This window comes from Panthera uncia (genome assembly GCF_023721935.1).
Source record: "Panthera uncia isolate 11264 chromosome E2 unlocalized genomic scaffold, Puncia_PCG_1.0 HiC_scaffold_20, whole genome shotgun sequence".
Classification (NCBI taxonomy): domain Eukaryota; kingdom Metazoa; phylum Chordata; class Mammalia; order Carnivora; family Felidae; genus Panthera; species Panthera uncia.
The window spans coordinates 4196909-4220043 of NW_026057589.1; positions in this window are offsets into that span (position 1 = coordinate 4196909).

The window sequence follows — 23135 nt, forward strand, 5'->3', positions numbered from 1 at the left end:
AGATAGTTGTATCCTTTTTGGAGTAAAAAACATAGAATAAGATCAGGCTGAGACCACAATGCACCTTCAAAGTCATAGAAAGAAATCTCAGAAATATATACAAATGGAATTGACAACTAGGAGCATTAGAAGATGTAAGCTTAGAGTGGAAGATCACAGTTTAGCATGATACCTGTGTGAAATCAGTGGATTGTTCATTGCTAGTCTCTTTTCACTCTTTGGTATCTCATAAGTACAATAGATTATAAGTGTTTATAGAGAAGGATGCCAAATAGGAGCCTATGAAACATAATCCCAACCTTTAGATGCCTTAGTTAAGCCCCCAAAGTGTTTTAACAGCCTCCTTTTACTGTAGCTCTAAAAAAATTTACAAGAAGAAGGACCTATGTTACTATATAGCATAAGGTCCTATGGTACTCTACAGTATCAGTTTCCAATACTCATGCCATGTCTTTCCTGCTAGAAACAGCATAGAATGTGTATGCTTTCCAACTCAAAGTTTACAGCATTCCATATTATCTTATAATCGCACCATTTAACTCATTTAACTAATTATATCATTTAATAATTTAGATAATTTGGCCTCTGATGCTTTTGATCAGATTTGATTTATACCCATCTGATATAAATTGTTATGACACTTGAATTTTAAGACCATCTTTCTCAAGCTTTAATGGGTGTCTAGGACCTTGCTGACATACAGATTGAGATTCAGCAGGTTTAGCAATTCTAACACGGTCCCAGGTATGTCAGTGCTAATGGTACACATACCATACCTTAAGGAACAAGAGTTTAGGGGCTCTTGAGCGTCTCAGTCAGTTGGGCGTCCAACTTCAGCTCAGGTCATGATCTCCTGGTTCAGGAGTTCGAGCCCGATGTTGGGCTCTGTGCTGACACAGATTCTGTGCCTCCCTCTTTGGATTCTGTGCCTCCCTCTCTCTGCCCCTCCCCTGCTCATGCTCACTCTCTCTCCCTCTTTCCCTCTCTCTCAAAGAATTAAAAAAAAAAAAACATTAAAAAGTATTAAAAAAAAGAACAAGAGATTAAAGCAAGTGTCTTCCACTGGGGCCCAAGAAAAGAACTTATGTGAAACTATTTATTAATATGATATGAGGAAATGGGAGTATATAGCAGGTAAACGAAACATAGAGCGAAAGCAGATGCAAGTATCAATTATCAAGTTGGTCATTGGGATGGGTAACTAATGATAAATTCCAATGGGAACTTTTAAAGTTTTGTATAACGTTATCAAAATTTACTGCCTAAAGGCTAAGAGAAAGAAATATTTATCCATTCAACTTTACTCCCACCAAAGGTGGCTCCATAGACCTGCCCTTCTAGTTTGCACAGAAATGATTACAGAGCAGTTTTCTCTAGCAGTTTCCCAGAGTCCCATCTGTATGCATCAAAGAAGCCTAGGGCATAAAACAAAAAATATTAACAACACAGACTAAGACAATGTATTGTTCATGTTACTCTGACTTAAAGCTAGTCAAGGCCTACTTGAAACCAGTTATCATGAGTGTGACCAGGTGACCAGGAGGATTTTGAAGTGATACACAAGAATTATAAAATGCAATATGTTTTATTATGACTGTTTGGTGCCTTGAGCCTGAACACATGGCTACAAAACTCATGTCTCTTTGAGACAAAAGCCAGATGGTTCCTTGGCAATATGCCACACTTCTTGCCACAAAGAAAAGTCATGATTTCACTATTCTAATGGTATAAGTATGGTCACACTGTTAGGCAATAAGTGCCAGGGTAATAAGGTAAATATTACCGCATTTTCCCTTTCAGATTAATGGATAACCTTTAAGGGACCAGTAAAAGTCAGTGTGGCCTTTTCTCTTCCCAGAATTTCTGTAGCTCTTCCACTGCCCTCTCATTCATAAAATGGTTGCTAGTTGGTAGAGAATCAGATCCAATTATTCTTCCTACTCTTTGAAAGAAAACCATACCCTATAGTGGAATAACAATATACTATTAACACACAAAACTCGGTCACATACAGCCATAGAAGAGATATCTCTCCTTTGGTGTTTAAGCCCTTTAGCGCTCCTGATAATGCCATTGAGCTAGGCTTTGTTTCTCCCCAGATGAGTCTAAGAGATTATTACCACCGCCATTAACAGGAGCTATAGAAACCAGGCACTTCTGGGTTTTTAGACAGCTAGTCCTTTCACTTTCCTTGCTATGTATCTCAAAACAGATTAAAGCAGGTACATCCCCCAACTAATCAGAATGTTTCCGAACATTTACATTGTGCAATAAACATTCAAAGCAGAACCCACTGTCTTGCTCAGGTAACTGAACAATTGATAAAGTATCTGCTTAACTACAACACATGCATTATTTTCCCTTAGGAAGACAAAAGGTTACCAAAACCTAGGGTATTTTTAATGTGCCAGCAGCACATAGGCTCACACCTGCGTTCTTACCTGTTTTGGAGTATGAGAAACTGACATATTAGGAAAAAAACTCTTTGGGATTCAATGGAGCATCAAATGACTTACATTTGACAAAAGGCCATATTGTGCACAAGGAAGAGTTTTGGCCCCAGTGTTAGAATAAATTCCCTGCATTATTAAGTTGAATTCCAACTCTTTAAAACAAAATATATGACTATAGATTTATTCTTCTGATGCCAAAACTTCAACTTGCCCATACTTAAAATTAGAAAAATACTATTCTTATTCAGATCTCAGGATTATCAAGGAAAACAAACACTTTAGTTTTGTCCTGTATACACCTATATTACCTTGTTCTCTCAACTAAGAGAGCATAGAAGAAATAACACCTAGCACCCTAACCTTGGTTTCAAATACCATTGTCCAATAAAAGGAACAAGCTCTCCTTGGAGAAACTGCTGATGCTAGGCCTAAAGCAGGACATACAAACTGAGCCTATAGCATCTTGAAGTACCAAGAAGTAAAGGCCTACTTAAAAATACAATAAATAAATTAGAATTGTATTAAACCTGAAGTATGAAATAAATATCCATGAGTCAATACTTATATAAATAAGTAATGGAATAGGGGTGCCTGGGTGGCTCAGTCGGTTAAGTGTCTGACTCCTGATGTCAGCTCAGGGATTGAGCCCCACACTGGGCTCTGCACTGAGTGTGGAGCCTGCTTTAGATTCTCTCTTTCTCCCTCTACCCCTCTCCCCTGCTCACACTCTTTCATGCTCTCTTTCTCTCTCTCTCTCTCTCTCTCTCAAATAATAAACACAAAAATAAATAACTGAATGATAATTAATTATAAATAAATTAGACAAAAAAGACATCTTTCCCATGAAGAGGAGATACAATTTATGTAGACACTGTGTTCTGAAGGAGGTGGAAGATAATTCCCCACTCTTCAAATGTGTGCTATACATAGTAACTTCCTTCCCAAAGGCAGATTATGGAAAGGGAGGTGACAGTGTAACTTTTCAGCAAAAAAAAATCTGATAAAAACTACCACAGCCATGTGACCAAGTTGGACATTAATTCTAATAGCCTATGTTGTTAGCATGTACCCTCCTCACAGCGTGATAAAATGATACTTCATCTCTGTTGTCTTTCTCCCAATAATCCATAATGCCTGTCTAATCAAAGAAAAAAGCATCAGACAAATCCTATTTGATGGATAGTCCACAAAATATCTGACTAGAACTACTAGTCTCGTGAATATCAAAAACAAAAGAAGCCTGAAAACTATCAGTGTAGAGAAATCTAGGGAGACTTGATAACTAAATGTAATGTGACATCCTTGATCTGATAGTTGAACAGAGAAAAGACAGTGGGAAAAGCTCAGGAAATTTGAATAAAGTGGGCATCAGTTCATAATAATGTATTATTATTAGTTTATTAATAGTGACAAGTATACCATAATTATCCAACATTTCAATAATAGAATAAACTTGGTATAGGGTCTGGGGAACTCTGTGCTATCTTCACAATTTTTCTGTAAATTCATTCTAAAAAATAAAGCCCATTAGCATTTTTAAAAATGGAGTTACATGGAGGTCAGAGGAACCAAGTATGACTGACTGACTTTCTTTCTTTCTTTCTTTCTTTCTTTCTTTCTTTCTTTTTCTTCCTTCCTTCCTTCCTTCCTTCCTTCCTTCCTTCCTTCCTATCTATCTATCTATCTAATCATTCCTTTAACAAACTGGTAGAATAGTGCTGATCTACAGTTCCTAAACTTTAATGGAATAAAAAAAATAAGGGAAGTAACAATATTGTTAAAGTGCAAACACTATACTTAGCCAAATATATAATCTACATATCTACCCTCCAGACCTACCCCTTTTCAATAATTAATGTAGGTAATAGAAGCTGAGTTACTAGCAGGCACCATCCTGTCTTATCCTAATAGTTAAAAAAAGTGGGAGATTATGTACCATAGTTAATAAAATGGCCTTTTCTTGATAAAAATTATAATGCTGACTATAAAAAACTTTTATTATTCATGAATGGTATGTTGAAAGAGATTTTCAATTTCTTATGTTAATTTTACTACTAAATCTATTTTTAAAATTAAAAAAAAGTAATAGGGCAGTGGCAAGAAAGAAGATAGAAATAGAATCACTAGATAGAAATATGAATTAATTTTTAAAAAGAAAATAAGTGTGAATATGCTTGACTCTTGTTCCAGGGAAATGTGCATGAAATATTGGGTTTAGAATATTGACTCAGGAAGGTGGAATTGATAAAAGAAACCAACATTACTTGATAGCTTATTGTGTTCTTGGCCTTGGCTGGACCTTTTTAGTAGTGGCATATTATTTAATTATCACCTGTCTTACCTCCAGCTACCATAACAAAGTAACACAGACTGAGTAACTTAAATAATAGGCATTTTTACAGTTCTGCAAGCTGGGAAGTCAAAGATCAAAGTGCTGGTTGATTTGATTCCTGGTGAGGATCCTCTTCCTGTCTTGCTGACTGCTTTCTCTCTGTGTCCTCACATGGCAGAGACAGAATGAGCTCTGTTATCTCTTTTTCTTATAAGGTCATTAATCCCATGCAGAGGGCCCATCCTCATGACCTCATTACTAATTTCTTTCCAAAGTCTCCATCTTTAAATTCCATTGTGTTGAGGGTTAAGGCTTAAACATATGAATTTTGAGAGGACACAGATATTCAGTGTACATCATCATTGTAGCTGAAAGATTAAATAAATATTGTTTTTGCTTTATTTCTTCTTATTTTTGCAGATAAGGAAACAAGTTCAGGCAAGTTTAGTTAGTTGTACAAGGCTTACTAGCAACTGGAGGTCTAGCTGGAGGCTACTGCTGGCCAAGTCATGCTTAGATATATTATTCAAAGAGAAATCATTGTTTGAATAACTCTAACATCTTAATGGCTTAATCATGGGGAATTTATTTTTTTCACTTTCTCAATATAATTCAAGTTAACAGGGCCACTGTTTATTCTTTCTTGCAGGGGCCAATGTCCCCAAGAGATTTGGGTTCTTCAAATAGGTCCACCACATCAGGCCAGACAAGCAGGAAAGAGAGAGAACATGAAGGATTAGAAAGTGTGTTATCGTTGCTGCTGCTGCTATTTATTAGCCATTTTTACCTATATTCTCCAAGCCAGAATTTAGTTCCAAGATCAAAGTTCACTGCAAAGAGGGCTTACAGATAGAGTCTTGCTACATGTCCAAGAAGAAAAGAGAATAAAAAGTGGAAGGTATAATAAATAATCAAACATTCTCAGCTCCAACAATCGTGCCCTTTTAGCAGAAAAAAAAATCCATATGAGTGTTAGTTTCTGGAAAGAGAGTGCTCAGTCATGAAATAAGTTTATTCCAACAACTCAAGCACAGTCGGGGGTTCAGAGGCATGATATCATCTACATGTAGATAAAAATGAAACAGAAAGACTTCCTTTAGGAAGACATAACCAATAGACATGGCAAGAGAAGCCAGGCTATATGTGGAGACAGGAACAGAATTGGAAGAGTAGAAAAGTAGAAAATGGACAGTGCATAAGAAGTGATTAGTCAGTGTAAGAAACATTTCCATTGAAACCAAGAGGTAATTAAAACTTAGGGAACAAACCATACTGGCTGCGTTGTGAAGCAGTAGGCTTTGATTTTAGTATGCTTCTTGGAGCATAGTGAAAGAGTGTGATCTTTAAGTCGTATAGCCTGATCATTTCTGACAGTTTGTCATTCCCCTGATTGTGAAAAATAGTGTTAGCTTGAGACAAATCCTATAGAATGTGGACCATTCACTCTGTCTTGGGAGGCACTATGTGTAGATATAAGCATAATCCCATTAAATAGCAATCAGGGATCTGAACTTTCATTAAAGTATAGGGCATGTAGGCTAAACCCCACCTACACCATTATATAGAGAAAGCATTTGTACCTGGTTACTGTAAGTCTAGAGATAGCCCAACAGAGATACTAGACATTGGCAGAAATGGAGACCCTAGTATACTTGCTCATCCTTCTTCCTGTCAAACCCTGACTCCTATATCCTGCAGGCATATATGAGGCCAGTATTCAAACTCCAAGCTTCTCTACTCTGATCAATCTTACACCTGGCTTCCAGAATACTATCATAATGGCATTTCTGTTTTGGTCCTTTTTTTTTTTTCTTTTCATAGTTTATTCATTCATTTTTGAGAGAGAAAGAAAGCATGAGTTGAGGGTGGAGAAAGAGAGGGAAAGAGAATCCCAAGCAAGCTCTGCACCCTCAGCGTGGAGCTCTACACAGGGCTCGAATCCACAAACTGTGAGATCATGACCTGAGCCAAAGTTGGACACTTAACCAGCTAGGCCACACAGGTGCCCCCTGATTTGGTCCTTTTAACTCTTCTATCCTCATTTCTTTTATTCTCTACCTTGTTTTTCTGCAGGTGCACTTAATTCTACCTAAATTGCAGAACTTACTTATTATTTAAACAGAAAAATCTACATTATGGTGTTCACCATCAATTCTTTCCTCCCTGTTTTCTTAACTATATTTACCACACATGCTGATGTAATTAATCCAGTTTAAAAACTTTACCTTTGGGGGCTCCTGGGAGGCTCAGCCAGTTAAGTATCTGACTCTTGATTTCAGCTCAGGTCACGATCTCACAGTTTGAAAGATTGAGCCCCTAGTCAGACTCTGTGCTAACAGTGCAAAGCCTGCTTAGGATTCTCTCTCTCTCTCTTTCTTCCTCGCTCCTGCTCAATCTCTCTCTCAAAATAAATAAATAAACATTTAAAAAAAAACTTTACCTTTGTATTTCTCCCCTACATTTATAGAGCTTAACACTGTCTTTTAGATAGAAGTTGCTCAAAGTTTGTATGAAAAATAAAATACATAGAATTAACTCATTGGCTGTTGATAACCAAGACAGTGGTCATATGGTATTCCCTGAATATGCAATTACCTCTGAAATTCTATGTATAGGTTTACCTGTAGTGTTAATATTTCATCATCAACAAATGTCTCAAGAAATTGAATAACAGTACAAATAAATTAATAGCTCCTTATTTTGCACATTTTGGAATCATAAGATATCTCTTTATATGCAACTAAAAATCTTGCAATAATAGCTAAAAATCAAACAAATGCTTAATTTCAACTTTACTGTTAAATATATCATATAGCCCTGTAGTATCTAATATCATCTAATCATGACAATCGTGTATGGAAATTTTTAAAAACATAGATTTCTCTATAATGAATAACCCAAGAGGTTACAATTCAAAGCTCTTAGGTAATACCTAGGTATTTGTATTAATAAAAGTACTTAATATGTTCCAAGGATATTCTGATGATTAGCCAGATTTTGGAAATAATTTAATACAAAAACATTATTATATAATTTGATATATATATATTTTTTGCCTAAACCACCATTAAGGAGACAGTATTCTCTAATCATTGAGTTGACATTTTATCTTTGATGATTAACTTCTAAATAATTAAAGGTCATGGGATATCTAAATCATGATTTCGAAAATTAAGAGGATTTTTTCCCCCAGAAATATTTTGCTAGATCAGGCTAATTCTATTTTTAAAAACCTGACTAGAAATTTTCAATCAAATATTTTTGTTAATGCTCAAAGTGGCTGATTTCTCAATATTTGGCAAAAATCTTTACTGCCATTTCACTTTTGAAAACATCTAAATTGTCCACTATTTCACCAAGCACTTACCATGTTGCTTGTATGACCATACTTCCCATTCAGAAACAAAGGTGTGAGGCATCATGGTTCATTCGAAAGACAGCCATGTGCACATGAATTTTAATAGCTATTCCAGAAGCTAGTATGTTCATAACTATATAAAGCTTGCCCAATATCAGTTAAATTCAATATTTCCCTCAGTAAAATGTAAATATGGGTAGCTAGAGAAAACTAATATCTTTAGAATAAATAATCCTATGCCCAGTTTAACCATGTTTTAATGAGAGATGTTAAATAGGGACTCTCCTGGCAACAGAGATAGGCATGCAACCCAAATACTGATAATCCAAGGGCTTCTCAGAATTTATAAAGATGCAAAAGGGAAAATTGAATCTTTGCGCTTTGGTGAGGAATGTGTACGTTTGGAATTTGTTGGCAGTCTTCATTTCTGACAAACGAAGAAACTTGCCATATAGAAGATAATATTGCCAATACAGAAAAAAACAAACATACTAGCTGAAGGGAGAAAGCTATAGTGGCTATTTCTTGTTTGGAGGGACTATCTGGCTTCCAACTACATTTGCTCATTTAAGGAATCCCTATTTGTAGGTAGTCTTGCAAAGAGTAAGAATCCTCACATGACAGAAACCTCAAGGAGAAGAGGCTAATTTCTAGGCTAGTCTAATGGGATGTTCCTCCCCCAGTATGAGTACTGGGTATGGAAAACACAGAGCAACTGGAAATGCATTTGAAGATAGTATTACAGGAAGTTAGGAAAATGCATATATATATATGTCTTTTGTTTATTCATTTCCCATTTGAGTTGCAGAGTTTACAAATTACTCATTGAGTATTTGAGTATTTACCTTTATATTATTAATGCTGTGTTTTGATTTACTTAACGATATATATATATATATATATATATATACACACACATATATATATATATATACATATATATATGTATATATGCATGCAGGTATTCGTGATGGGAGGCTAATTCTAAAAGAAAGAAAAGATATAAAGCTTATTCATATTGATAGAAAATTAAAAGGTCTGAAGTGAAATTGACATCTTCACTCATTCTATAAGCATTTTATCAAGTATCTGCCATGACTCCAACACTGTTCTGGGTACTAGAGATATAATAGTACACAAAACAATAACAACAACAAGAAGAATGCTGCATATGGTGTTCATGAAGCTTACATTATAAATGTATGTTAGTGTACATCAGAACAGAAATGAGATGCTGGTGTCTATAAAAAATAAACATGTTATCGACCTAACTGGTTTAGTAGGGCTTACGTAGGAGTAGTAAGTTCTATTAGACATGAATGTGTGGCATGCATTTGTGCACATGTGCATGTGTTAGCATGTTTAACATTTGCATAACGCAATTGTTTCAGTAAAGAGAGGTATAGTCATTAGGGTCGTTCGTTATGATACAAGCTTTGCTTTACTGATTGTTATTTCCTCAGTTTATTTATTAACTTGTTCACATAGTATCAGTCTTTTGTTTATTCATTTCCCATTTGAGTTGCAGAGTTTATAAATTACTCGTTGAGTATTCACCTTTATATTATCAATGCTGTGTTTTGATTTACTTAACTAAATATGGGGCCACTACATTGCTGAAAGAGCCTGGCCAAAGTCCCCTGTCTCTAAAAATCCACTGCTTGCTAACACCTGGTGGGAGAACAGTTTATACATGGATGGGTAAGACCCTAGGAGGCAGAGGTGAGCTTCGGGTCTCTTAAGCTATAGGTCTTCTCACCTTCCTCCTAAGATGATTGGAAAAGTTCTCACCTATGACTCCAATGTGATTAGAAAAATTACCTAATATTGCCAGACTTTACTTCACATATCTGTAAGGAGAAGACACTGACCTCTTACTGTAGTGTCATTAAAGTGAGGGTTAAAAAATACTAAATATAATTTTATAAATACAAAAATTATTGCAAAAGCTATACATTGTTTTTAAAAAGCTGTAAATGAATATTATTCTCTTTCTCATGTCTCTTCCCTGTTCAAAACACATTCTCCAGCTTATTAAGATTTCAGGAATTATTTTTAGTTTGTGCCAAGCAGGGTGATCAATGCTTGGCATACACTGGGATGAGGAGAGCAAGAAAACTAACAAACAATAACACAACACACTTCCAGATTTTGCTTTCATACTGTCAATTTTTTGTTGGGCTGAGAAATTGAGCAACCTGAAACAATCAGAGGCAGTAAAGCAGTTCTTGATCTCCTCTTTGTACTTATCACACTGTATTGGAAATTTTCAAGACGGGTCCCCAGAAAAAGCTACTTCATCAATTATAATATCTATTTTCTATTCTCAGAGAGCAGTTCTGAGGGAGCCTTCAAATGCTCCCTTGATCTAATTCATCTGTGGGTGTGATGCAAATAATTTTAAATTCCATATGTGTTATTACCCACATCTACCCTTTTTCTTAGAAGTCTGTTAAGCCTTATTTATAGGATGAATTAGATCAACATCACAAGATGATGCTATTTAAATTGCAAATGCACGTGGTGCTTTCCTAATACATTCAGCAAGGAGTGACATTACCAAGTGGAGACATAGGTAGTTTGTGATTTCACTACTCCCTCCCTCACTAGAAGAACAGCTAACAACTATTCAAGACCAAGACACTACTGAGAAAATTCTAGAAAGTGGGGGTGAGGCTGCAGCACCCTCTGCACCTCAGAGACCAACACAGTCTGCATAAGAAGGGTGAGACCCTCAGGCCAGCACAAATAGAAAGGTATCCCCTAGCCTCTGATTCCCCCAGTAGAAAAAGACAACACAGCGGGGACAATTACCTGTCACCCAGCTTTGAGACCCAGCATTTGCTGGGTCCCCTACTCTAATCTCACACCACAGGGATTTCAGGGGAATCTGACTGTGACAGACAAGGGATGCTGGTGGGGGGAGGCTTGCAATAACCAGCAGACAGACCTTGGAAGATTGAGTTCTAACCTGCAGCACCCAGGGAGTGATCCTAACCAGCAGTTTTGTTCAGCTACAGCACGAAGTTGAGGGCTGGGGCACTCCAGGGAACTCAGCAAGGTACAGATCTGTCTGATTTAGACTCTCAGATGACGGGTTTTGCTAGTCCTAGTGCCTAGTTTGCCCATGTCCAGGCAAGGAGTTGAGTCGCAGCCCCACTCACTGTGAGGAGCGTCTTCCTGCTCCATCTGACTAGAAGGGCTGGTGACAACTCCTGAGATCTGTGAGCTCCAAATGAGAGGGGGGCAGGCAGAGCTGATCACCCACAAAGCAAAGCTACTACTGCAAGGAGAGTTCCTGACCATCACTCCTGTCCCCTCCCCCTGCTCCTCATGCTACACACACAGGCGGGAGATTGATTCACAGCCAAGGCTGGGGGTAGTTCCTGGCCTCTCCCAAATAGAGAGCCTGATTGGGAAATTCAGGGTAGTCTGAAGGGGCCCCTCTCCATCCCACCCAAGCAAGGGGGCTGAGACATAGCCCTACCCACTGTGGAGTGTCTTCCCACCTCATATGATCAGAAGGGCTGGTGACAATTCCTGGAAGCTGCAAGGCCAGCCCAGCAGCCTCCTAGCCTAGAGAAGGGCAGCGCAGCCAGAGCAGACAGTTTGAAACCAAAGCCAGTGGGCTTGTTTGCGGTGCCGGTTGGCTTAACTTAAGACAACAGTTTTACAGGCTTTAGAGCTGGTGCTTTTGCAGCACCAGAGCAGGGAATCAAACCGAGAGCCCCATTTCTTGCTGAATGTAGCCGCCAGCCTGCCTGAACTAGAGAGTCTAACCAGGGCACACCCAAAGGCCCTGCATACAGTGGCACTTGAACAGAGACCACAGCCCATTGTTCCCTCCATCTGCAGAGCAAAACCAGTGGTCTCACTTGACCAGGAATTTGGTATACACTCTGGCCTAATTCGGGTCCCCAAACAATAAGCTGTGCAGGGAAGCTAATTCATACCCCCAGTTACTACTGAATAGAGTGCTCAGTCCTGACTATCTACTAAGCCTTATCAGGAGAAACCAGGAAACGGCAGAACACACCCCACAGCTTCACTTTTTTACGGAGCCAAAGGATTCAGAAACACTAACACATTCCAAATCCAACTCTTTTGTCGTACACATAAAAAAAAAAAAAGTAACTACACAACAATTTCAATATGTACAGATTACTTCTCCAAGGCTTCTCTATGCCTTGGAAAGGAAAAAGAAAATAAAGCGTCCAAGTTTGCATGATTTTAAATCTAGAAGGAATCTTAGTTGCTAGCTAGGACAATATAATATTTCCCTATAGTTCCTCCATTTATTCTTTTTTAAGTTGATGAAATGGGTGGTTAAATAGATTAATAAACTGTTCCATGAATTTATTACAGGAGACCACGGAAGTCTACCCAAATCTATCAAACCTAAATGGCTTGGAATCATTTATGCGGATAGCAGCTGAACGTGTGGATATTTAAATTTGTACCAAGTCATAGCTGTGTAGGGACAATGACCCAATAGGGACAGAAATAAAACCTCTATAAAAATCCTTTCTTGTCAAATATAACAAATATGACTGATTCTGTGGTTAATCAATTTATGATTAACTGCTAATTATGATTAATTAATGATATGATTATGTATATTTAGTCAAAAAGTGCTGAAAATACCAGAGAAAATCTTCTATTTGACTTGAATATGGGTAAATATTTAATATATATATGTGTATATATATGCATACACATGTATGTATATATATACACACATGTATGTATGTATATATATACACATGTATGTATATATACATATACATATGTGTGTGTGTGTGTGTGTGTGTGTATATATAGTACCACTGAATCCTCCATTAATTAGTGACTTAGCAAATCTATAGATTCCAAAGAGCCCACACCTGAAGATTCCACTATGCTGGAATTGAAATCTTTATTTATTACCTGTGTTTAAGGAACAAAGGAGATAATATCGACACATGTTTTCTGTCTGTGTTCCCTTGCTCCTATGGAATGGATTAGTCCAGAGACAGGGAAACCATTTTGTTCATATGAGCTCATATGTTAACCCAATAAGTATGGCTCAGAAACTGAAAAATAAATCATATTAATTAAGTCAAATAATGTTCTGAGTTTTTCATTAAAGTAACTATCTGTCTATATCTATATCATCCTTGGAGGAAATTCATTTTCTAGGCCCTTCAAGTTGTTTGTTATCCCATCCCCTCTTTAGTTTTAATTGTTTTATTTTTTGTTTGTTTAGTCTGGTCTTCCTCATGAGCCCCTTTTTTATTTCCCATCCCTTAAACTATTGTTACAAATTAAGAGAAGACAATGTGGTGATAGAAATAAAAACCATGTATAGGCCCCCATTTGCCACAGCACACATTATCCACCCAGGAAGATCTTTAGCCAATATAAGAACTAAAGAGGTAAAAACCAGGGGAAGGTCCCAGCATCTAAAGACCTTTTTACATCTGCAATGTTGGCAGAGATAAGTGTCCTCCGTGGCTAGAATGTAAAACACTAGAATGCCAGATAGATTTTACCTCATGTATCAACTTGGGGCAAAACTGTGTGAAGGCTGCCTATTGCACTAGCTTAAGAAGGGCCCTTAGGCTCAAGAGTATTCCAGAGTAGAGTACCATGCATAGTTAATGACGTTTGCCATGTTTGTACCAGATATTTGACAATCCTCAGATCTTCACTGTTAGTTCCTGATCTATACCTTTATGCCCTTGTGTTCTGCTACCGACTTATAATTACTCCAGTATTGTCATGGTAACTTTTCCTTTTAGACACAATTTCTCCATTGTCATACAGAGTTTTGAGTTATATATTGGCTCACATTTCTTGTCATTTCAAGGTATTTATGCCACTGAAGTTACTTGCAATGCCCAGTCCACTGTGTGAGCAATGAATGTTCCCCTGATCCAGGTTGGGACAATCAAGGCTTCCTTTTCAAGATTTACATTTGGATCACAGAGACTCAATTAACCCATGTTTGAAACTAGAGCTATAAGGTGTGTAAAAGACAAAGCTGAAGACCCTGTTGTTTAGGAGAATAATGATTTAACAGTTGTAAGTTAGCTAAACTAAGGAACAAGCTAATAGTAGCCCACGAACTCCAGAAACTTCCCTTTTTAGCAAGCATTTTGTTTTGTCTTGCTTTGTTTTGTTTTGTGACCAATGAGCTTTAAAACATCATAAAGACACATAAATGTTCCTTGCCACTAGTCTTTATTTTATATAAACATCATGGATGCAGGGTGACTCTCCACCAGAATCTTGGCTGTAATGTATGAACATCTATGGCTGAACGAAGCTGTAGGTTAATCAGAGTTTGGGGATTGTGCACACTCTATTACTCCTTTACTTTTATGTGTGTTTCTTTTCCCCTAAACCTTATGGTCTAGTGATGTGTATCAGTGGTCCCTTTAGCCATGGCAGTCTTATGTAAATAAGGCTGTGGCAGGATTTTCTAAAATGCAAAGTGGAGAGGACAGAGAAGTAGAAAAAGGAACAAAGGGAAGATGAAGAGGTAATGTGGTAGTAGTGGACTCTCGATGGAAATAAGGTCTCTCAAAGACTGAAAAATTAATGGTTTTTCCTTCATTCCAAATTCCGTGAGGACTGCTCTTCTTGCCCCTGGGTTCCACCCACTTCTTCATTCACAGCATCTTTACTTTCACTCTCAGATTATTAGAATATTCATCCTTCATGGCTAAGCCCAAATGTCAGTGCTGTTGAGAGGCGTCCCCTAATCTCTCAAGCCCAAATTAATCATTCTTTTATTTGCACTCAGAATTATGCTTATGAGTTGATTAAAGATTAATTTTACCCTACCATAATTTATTACTAATAAATCAGTCCTCACCCTACCATAAAGGTCCATGAAAACAGTGATTAGTTCTGGCATACATTTGTGTATACTAAATATACTTTATATGATAAGATAAAAAAAATTAAAACCATACAGTTTGTTCAGCACAATAGCAGATTTTTTAAATATATCTTAACACTGCTCATACAACTCTTAATGACAAGGTTCTAATTCCCATTTTGTACATAAATAAACAAAACTTGGGAAAAATATATTACTAGTTAATGGTAAAACTAAGATTCAAATCAAGATCTTTCTGATGCCAAAACCCAAGTAACTCAGTAATTCCTGAAATGAATTTGTATTCCTGGTTTGATGGTCTAACCAAGATGAAAGGCTGACCTTGGATCAGACAATTTTGTTTAGATTAACATGAGAGGAACTAAGCCATGGTTTTATTGATGATGTTAACAAGACTTTGATAGTCTCTGTAATCTTTCTTCCTTAGCAGCTTGGGAAATCTTTGCTCTAAACACTTCAAAGAGAGTAAGGTTATCTTATAAACAATTCTCTGCATATCTATCTGAAAGAAAGAAAGGTCAAGTAAAAAAAAAAAAAAAGGAAGCAGTGACATAGACATTATGTTATGTCTCTATGGGATCCTGTGTGTCAAGTACCCATTGAAGAAAGTGAAGGTGATATATTTATTCTCACAGTGGAGTCGGAGTATCAGTGTTCATTGTGTACTCTTTCAGATTCCATTAATTCATTAATTGTGATCATCCAAGTCCTGGCAATTTGAAATACCTTGTTCTAATGATATCAGGGAAAAAAAAAGGAGACTTAATAATCCAACAAGGATTTCAGAAGAAAATTATTTTATAGGTTAAATTATGCTTCAACCACATTTAGTAACCCATGCATTCTGTACAAGTGTTATGCACTCCTATTTTTTAATGTTTATTTATTTATGAGAGAGAGAGAGAGAGAGAGAGAGAGAGAGACAGAGAGAGAGAGAGAGAGAGAGAGAGTGTGTGTGTGTGTGTGTGTGTGTGTGTGTGTGTGAGTGGGGCAGGGGCAGACAGAGAGGGAGACACAGAATCCGAAGCAGGCTCCAGGCTCTGAGCTGTCAGCACAGAGCCTGATGCGGGGCTTGAATTCACGAACCGTGATATAATGACCTGAGCTGAAGTTGGAGGCTTAACCAACCAAGCCACCCAGGTTCCCCACATTGCTATTTTTAATACTTTGCTCAAATGGTTCCCCACTGCTAAACAAAATTTCTCATTTCAATTACGATTTATACCTCACTACTCTGAGCACTGTTTCTACTGCAAGATCCAGCCAAAACACTGTATCCTCCCATAGCCTTGCCTCCTTTATGCAGCCAAAAGGAATCATATTTTCAAATTTCTAAATCAGTATATTCCCCTCTATGAACTGGAAGGGAATGAAAACAGTTTAAACGAATACCCTGGGCCTGGAACTGACTTTAATGTTACTTTTGACCATCACATTATCTGATGCTCAAATAAGGCTGAGATAACACATTCGTCTAAAACACACTTTTTTTTTTAATGCATGGATTGAGATTTGACTTCAAATGTTATTCATTTTAATTCTGCCATCATGTTGCCTATGGGCTGGTACTATGAGCAATTGATTTCTGTATCTAACCAAAGCACTTATCACAAGGCCCGCTGCATGGGAGATCCTAGATAAAAGCAAACTAAATGTTGAAACACATTATTGCTACACATAAATATACATGGTTGGTCTTATCTATTCAGGAAGGCAGCCTCACAGTTCTCATCTAAAAATTAAAGTTGATTCTCACCACACCATTCTAGCAATTCACTAGAGTTACTGAGTTGTTGAGGGGAATAAAGCAGAATATATTTCCAAGACAAAATCCATATTTAAATGTTTTAAGATATTTAATAATTGAGGTATTTTATTACTTCAAATGGCCAGGTCTTAAGACACAATTATTCCAAATTAGTGAGGTTGGTTTGACAAGTACCCATGATCAGTTAGCAGGAATCATTCATGACCATGCTGAGAGTGGACCAAATCCCACCAATGATAACATGTGTGAGAGAAACACCAGGCTACCCAGTCCTCCTTATACCCTTTAAATCATATGCTTATTGGTGGAAGATGCAAAGACTATAACAAGAATTTATATCTAGCATGGAGATAGCATAGAAGTCTTAAAATGCCAATTACCCCTTGAGAAACTAAAATTCACAAATGCTTTGGGGCTTTGATGAAGTTACTGACGGTGTTAAGCTAAGCTGGGAGGTGGAGTCACAGTGCCAGGCAATTAAGAAAACCACTCCTAGGGTCAAAGCAAGCCTGTAATTGGTGTGACAAATCTAAGGTAGTGGATGACTGCACCCACAGCACCTTCAGGATTTCTGTAAATGTTGTCTTCCATGATCCAAAAGTGTGCTGCATAAGGTTTACCATAAACAAGAACACATGCCCCCATACCACCATATACAAACACCTGCCAGTGCTCACTCTTTCTCTCTCTATTTTCCTCTCTTCATCTTCCCCTCTCCTTTTTAGCATCTCTTAAGGGCCAGAGTTAGATAGAAAAGCACACAGCATGAAGCCCACAATATTTCTACAAACAAATGAGGATAATATTTTCAAGAGAAATCTTAATTAGGATTCATTGAAAAGTAGACTAAATCAAAGCTAGCAAAGATGTTTATCTACTAGATTTTCAGGGGCATTGAAGAAGGAAAATACGTGAAGACAGAGTACAGTGCCTGGCACGGCATACTACAACATTCAATAATTGTTCAATAAAGAAACAAATGGAAGATGATATAGTATTGAGGGGGTTTACTGTAAAGTCCTGTGGTTGACTGTTTGTTGTATGTACTATGAGTGATCATCTATCATTTGAATTTAAATGATAAAGGCAGAGAATAATTTAAATAGTCATATTTGTTTGCTAATAGCTCTCCACTTGAGAACTCAGTGTGTTATTCAGGTACTGCATTATAAAATGTTTCATGAACAAAAAATAACTTATTTGCTTTAAACACATTAACAAGCAGAAAAACCTGAATTCTTTAAACAAAGTTGCTGGTTCAACAATAACCAGATCTTCTATCTTCCTTAATCAGGGTAGATATGTTTGAAGTTTCAACTTCATGTGATATATAACCTGTAAAAATGTGTTAAATAGACGTGTTATTCTATTTTTCCACCCAGCCAGCTACAAGAAGCTTAAGTCCGATGTGGTGGTTCCAAGAAGTCTTTAAGACCCTGACTATGGAACTTAAACTCACCATCCAAAATGATTGTTAGAGTTCCAACTATCATGTCTGTGTTTCCAGGAGCATAATGGAAGAAGGAAAACAAACAAACAAACAAACAGGACAAATAGAGGTCAAGTACTTTTCGAGATAAGAAAAGGAAATGCATGGAACTTCCATTTTCATTCTCATTAGGGAAAACTCAATCACTGAGACCAAACTAGATGAGAGATGTAGTCTTTGCTCATTATTAGCCTGTGGCCAAACACAAATTTGCGTGTTTCTAAAAATCTAATTATTATCAAAGAAGAAGAGTAAAACAAATCCTGAGTCACATAAAAACGTCTTGGCATTTCTGGAAGTTCTGCACCTCAGGTATTCCATTCTACCAGGATAATACCTTCAGATGTGAACCCATAACTCTCGCTTTCCCTTGAATGAGAAAGATAAAGATCTACACAGCGAATCCGTGGTTGATGTGTAGCTTTACATAACATGCCTTCTTTAAGGCATGTTTATGCCACAGGAAAGCATCCTAAGGCAAAGCAGTGTTCTTCCCTTGGGCCAAGAATGGAATAGTCGGCTGGTAAATCAGTGTAATTTGTGTCTTTTCTTCTTTGGCCATAAATTAGGTATTTGTTTTCCTGTTTTTATGCCTAGAGATAGAGTATGCTTAAATACCTTAAAATGTATGGCTTGGCTAACAAGACTTACAATTGAATATTAATTGGTAATTTACTTACATAATCATTCCACAGCCATAGGGGCACACAACACAGTTCCCAGAAACCCTCCAACCCCCAACAGACACATACACTTAATTCTTTGAATGTCAAAATTCCTTATTTACCAAGGATAGAACTGAATGTTTTACAAGGTGAATAAAATTCCCAGGCATTTGAAATACTATCATTTAAAATCTTTTATATAAACTTTATTATATCTTGGAAAACAACTACAGGCTTATAGTTTCTACACAGGAGGTAATTTTAGATAGTGGAATACAACTATAAAACAGTACTCCAAATTGCAGGCTTCTAGACTTGCCTCTGCCTCTAACTTATTCTGTCCCTCAGGCAAATTAGATAAATTCTCTGGTGCCTGTTTCCTCATCTATAAAATCAAGGGGTGAGTTAGTTTCCTTTGTGGCCTCTCAGCTATGACACTACATGGATGCATGGATATTTGTTGTCACTTTCAATCAACCACAATTTTCTTCAAGAATCCATCTCTTCATTTTTGGAAGTTGGTTTCACTTTGTAGGTCTTAAATTTATGTCTATACCTCATGGTCTCAGTATTCCCCAGTCCTTATTCTAGTTTGATAGTGTCAGCAAAGGGTCTATTTTTAGCAATTTCCCAAAAGAATTGAAAGAGAGTCTCATCTTTGCCTCATTACCTCTGAGAGCCTGTTCACTGAAGCCTGCTGTTTTTACACTGTGAGCCCAACTCCTGCCTGTAATTGTCACCAAGGTCAACACAGGTTCATCACCTCTGTCAAATGGGGGAATCAAAATGAGTTTTCTCATGTTGAAAACTGACTTGGATTTGAGTCCCTAGGGCTTGAGGTTATTCAACACTCACTAAATAAGGAAATGCTACACTAAACAGCTTACAAAACACACACACACACCCACCCACACACACACACACACACAAGGACTTAGTAGTTACACTTGCATTTCTACCTCTTTCAAATTAAATTTCTTAGTAAAAGGAAATCACTGCTGCCTCCAGATAAATAAAGGGTTTGATAGTACTTGTGCTTATATCAGAAGAGGCCAAGGAGGCGCTAATGTTCCTAAATACAGGCAGTCTTCTATGTTTATGATGTTGCAGGATTACTATCCCAATTGGAAGCTCAAACAGACAGCAAAGGTGGAAATAAGAATGAATTAAAAGCAGAGGACTCCTCTAATGGCTGTAGTGTTCATTTGTTCAGTAGTCAAGATAAAGTACACCATACTTCCTTATGTACAGATTCTGTTAGACTACTGATCCATAAAAAAGCATGATACACTTTCAGAGCATGCACACATACTGACCCTGGGCACTTACCTAAGATCTTGGCAACCATGGGAGGACCCACCCTCCCTCTTGTCCCATCTTTTATGTTCTATCTCCATGAGCCTCAAATTATTTCTGCTTTGGGCTTCTAGATTTGAACTGAAGATTATTCTTTAGCATATCTAACCTTGATTTTATCTTTTCTCAAAAGATGTTGCTTTTTGCTTGTGGGTAAAATCAGGACAAAGCTTTGAGTATTCCCAGCTGTCTCAGTAATGAACAGGCATTGCACTTCGTAATTTGAAGTTTTCAAATTGATGTTCTAGGTCAAAATGCAAATCCATGAGATTCTCTTTTACACAAAACTTCTGTTGCCTCTTATGGTAAAAATATTTATTTAAGATATCCTGTGTGATAAGGATCAGCCAGATACATGATATTCTTTCTTTAATCTTCACATAAAGTAAATTATGAACCTGCTTTAAAGGTGATGCTTGGAAGATTATAAAGTGTAGGTTACTCAATCCATAAAGGAATATAACTATATTTCAAATTCATGTGTGCTTTAAACCTGGGCTCTTGCCATCAGCCTGGCTATGGCAATTCTAACTTGCTCATCTAACACCAATTAGCGAGTTAGGCCTTCCTTCCATGATATCACTAGTCACCTGCTCCACTGCTTGTTCAATATGCCAGTCAGCTATTACTGACTAGTTTCTGGACTCTTTTCACTAATGTCAGCACACTGTGGTTCCTGCATTTGACCCTGCCTGTGTCTTTTGGGCCAGTGTAATTGGCTGTTCCTAAAGACTGGGAATCACTTCACATTACTGGCATTTTGTGTTATCTCAGATAAGAACTCCTGCTAAGTCAGGACTTGTCCCCAAGCCCTGACGATGACCTAGCCTTCACTGGCTAGGTCATTGCTGAATCAAGGACTGCATAACTAAAAAGTGGGACAATTTATGCACTTGCCATACACCTTATCTCTTTATTTATTTTTATTTTTTAAATCTTTTGAAAAAAAATTATCTCTATTTAAGAATGTCAACTTACCAACTTCCACTTTTTTTTTTTTTTTTTGGTCATTGCCTTTGGGAAGCCAAGAAATTTTGCAGATTCAAATACAGCTGAATAACATCAACTAGAAATATCATTTTGTGGAAGAGAATTTATACATTTCACTCCTTTTTTTATCTGTGTTGAACTGCAAAAAGTGGAAAATTGAATCATACGCTACTACCCGGTCAACAAATGTGCCCATGCTAGCAATGCTTTATGATGGCTTTTCAGAGCTGTAGCAAGTCCAATCCATGATTAAATACAAATTTTAACCTTCTTGCTTCACAAGAAAATGAGATTTGTGCTGTGGACTTTTTTCTAAAATGTTGAACCCAGCAGAAAGTCTCATCTTGCCATCCAGTTTTCCTTTCTACTATTTCTATTTGCATTCCATTAACATAATGTTGAAAAATGGAAACGACCTTTTTTTTTTCATAACTGAGCACTGAGAGAAATGGAATATTCTGCGCACTTTTTAACTGCCTATTACTTTAGGATAGGGGCGGTGTGGCGTATTAAATGATTACAAAGTGATTTTTTCCTTGAGCTTACAGTCTTTCTGTATTCCCTATTTTTAACCATACATATTATATGAGGATCAAAGCATTCTGAAATGTATATTATCATTATGTGTAAACTCATATATCACTGAAAGTGTGCACATGACATCTAATAAGTATCTCACCTCTTTTGAAAGTCTGCTGCTTAATAGGTCTTATCTAACATTCCATGTAGACCTATTTCCTTGACATACTTCACACTACATAGAGATTAATGCCCTAATCCAGGCCCAAAAAAAATTCATTGATAGTATTAAGACATCCTGATATGAGAACAGACATTTTAGAAAAGTCATGTTTAAATAGTTAATGTAACCTATAACATATCCAGCCTCTGAGGCTAAATAGTGGCTCTTTGAACATAAAAGCCCTTTACAAAATGGCATACTTGCATTGACTCAAAAGCTCCAGATATTCCAAATGGATATGTTCAGGATTTATAAGGAATTTTTTTCAGGATTACAATACTACTCAATGTGTTCCTATGGATTTTGATAGTGTGGTAAAGTGTAAATTGTGTTGTGTCAATGTATACACTTGCCCCCAAATATATATTCAAATTGAATGTGTAAAAGAGTGCGTGTACAATGGGGTGCCTGGGTGGCTCAGGGGGGTTAAGTGTCTGACTTTGGCTCAGGTCATGATCTTGTGGTTGGTGACTGTGAGTCCCACATCAGGTTCTCGGCTGTCAGCATGGAACCTGCTTCAGATCCTCTGCCCCCTGTCCCTCTCTCTGCCCCTCCCCTGCTCACGATCTTGCTCTTTCTCTCTCAAGAATAAATAAAAACATTTTTAAAAAATGAGTGTGTGTACACGGATTAGAATGCTGGTAGATATATGAATTAATTTATGTAAAGTGACCCAATGAATGTTCTCAATCTTCTTAAAAAGAAGGAAAAAAAAAAACCTGACAATGAATTTACCATGAACTCAGCTGCCAACCTTTGATCAGTGCATTGTTACTTACTTGATTCAATCATGAATACATTTACTTGCTAAAATAGCCCTGCAGGGCTCTAGGTCTTTAACTTACAGTGGAGTAGTCTTGCCTGAGTGTGAAAAGAAAGTCAGCCACAGCTTTAGCAGCATGGTTGCATTTATATATATATTATATATATAATTTATATATATATATAATATATATAAAGTACATATATATAAAGTGTATATATAAAGTATATATCATATAATATATATATATATATTATTTATATATTATATAAAGTATATATTATATATTATATAATATATATATTATTTATATATTATATAAAGTATATATAT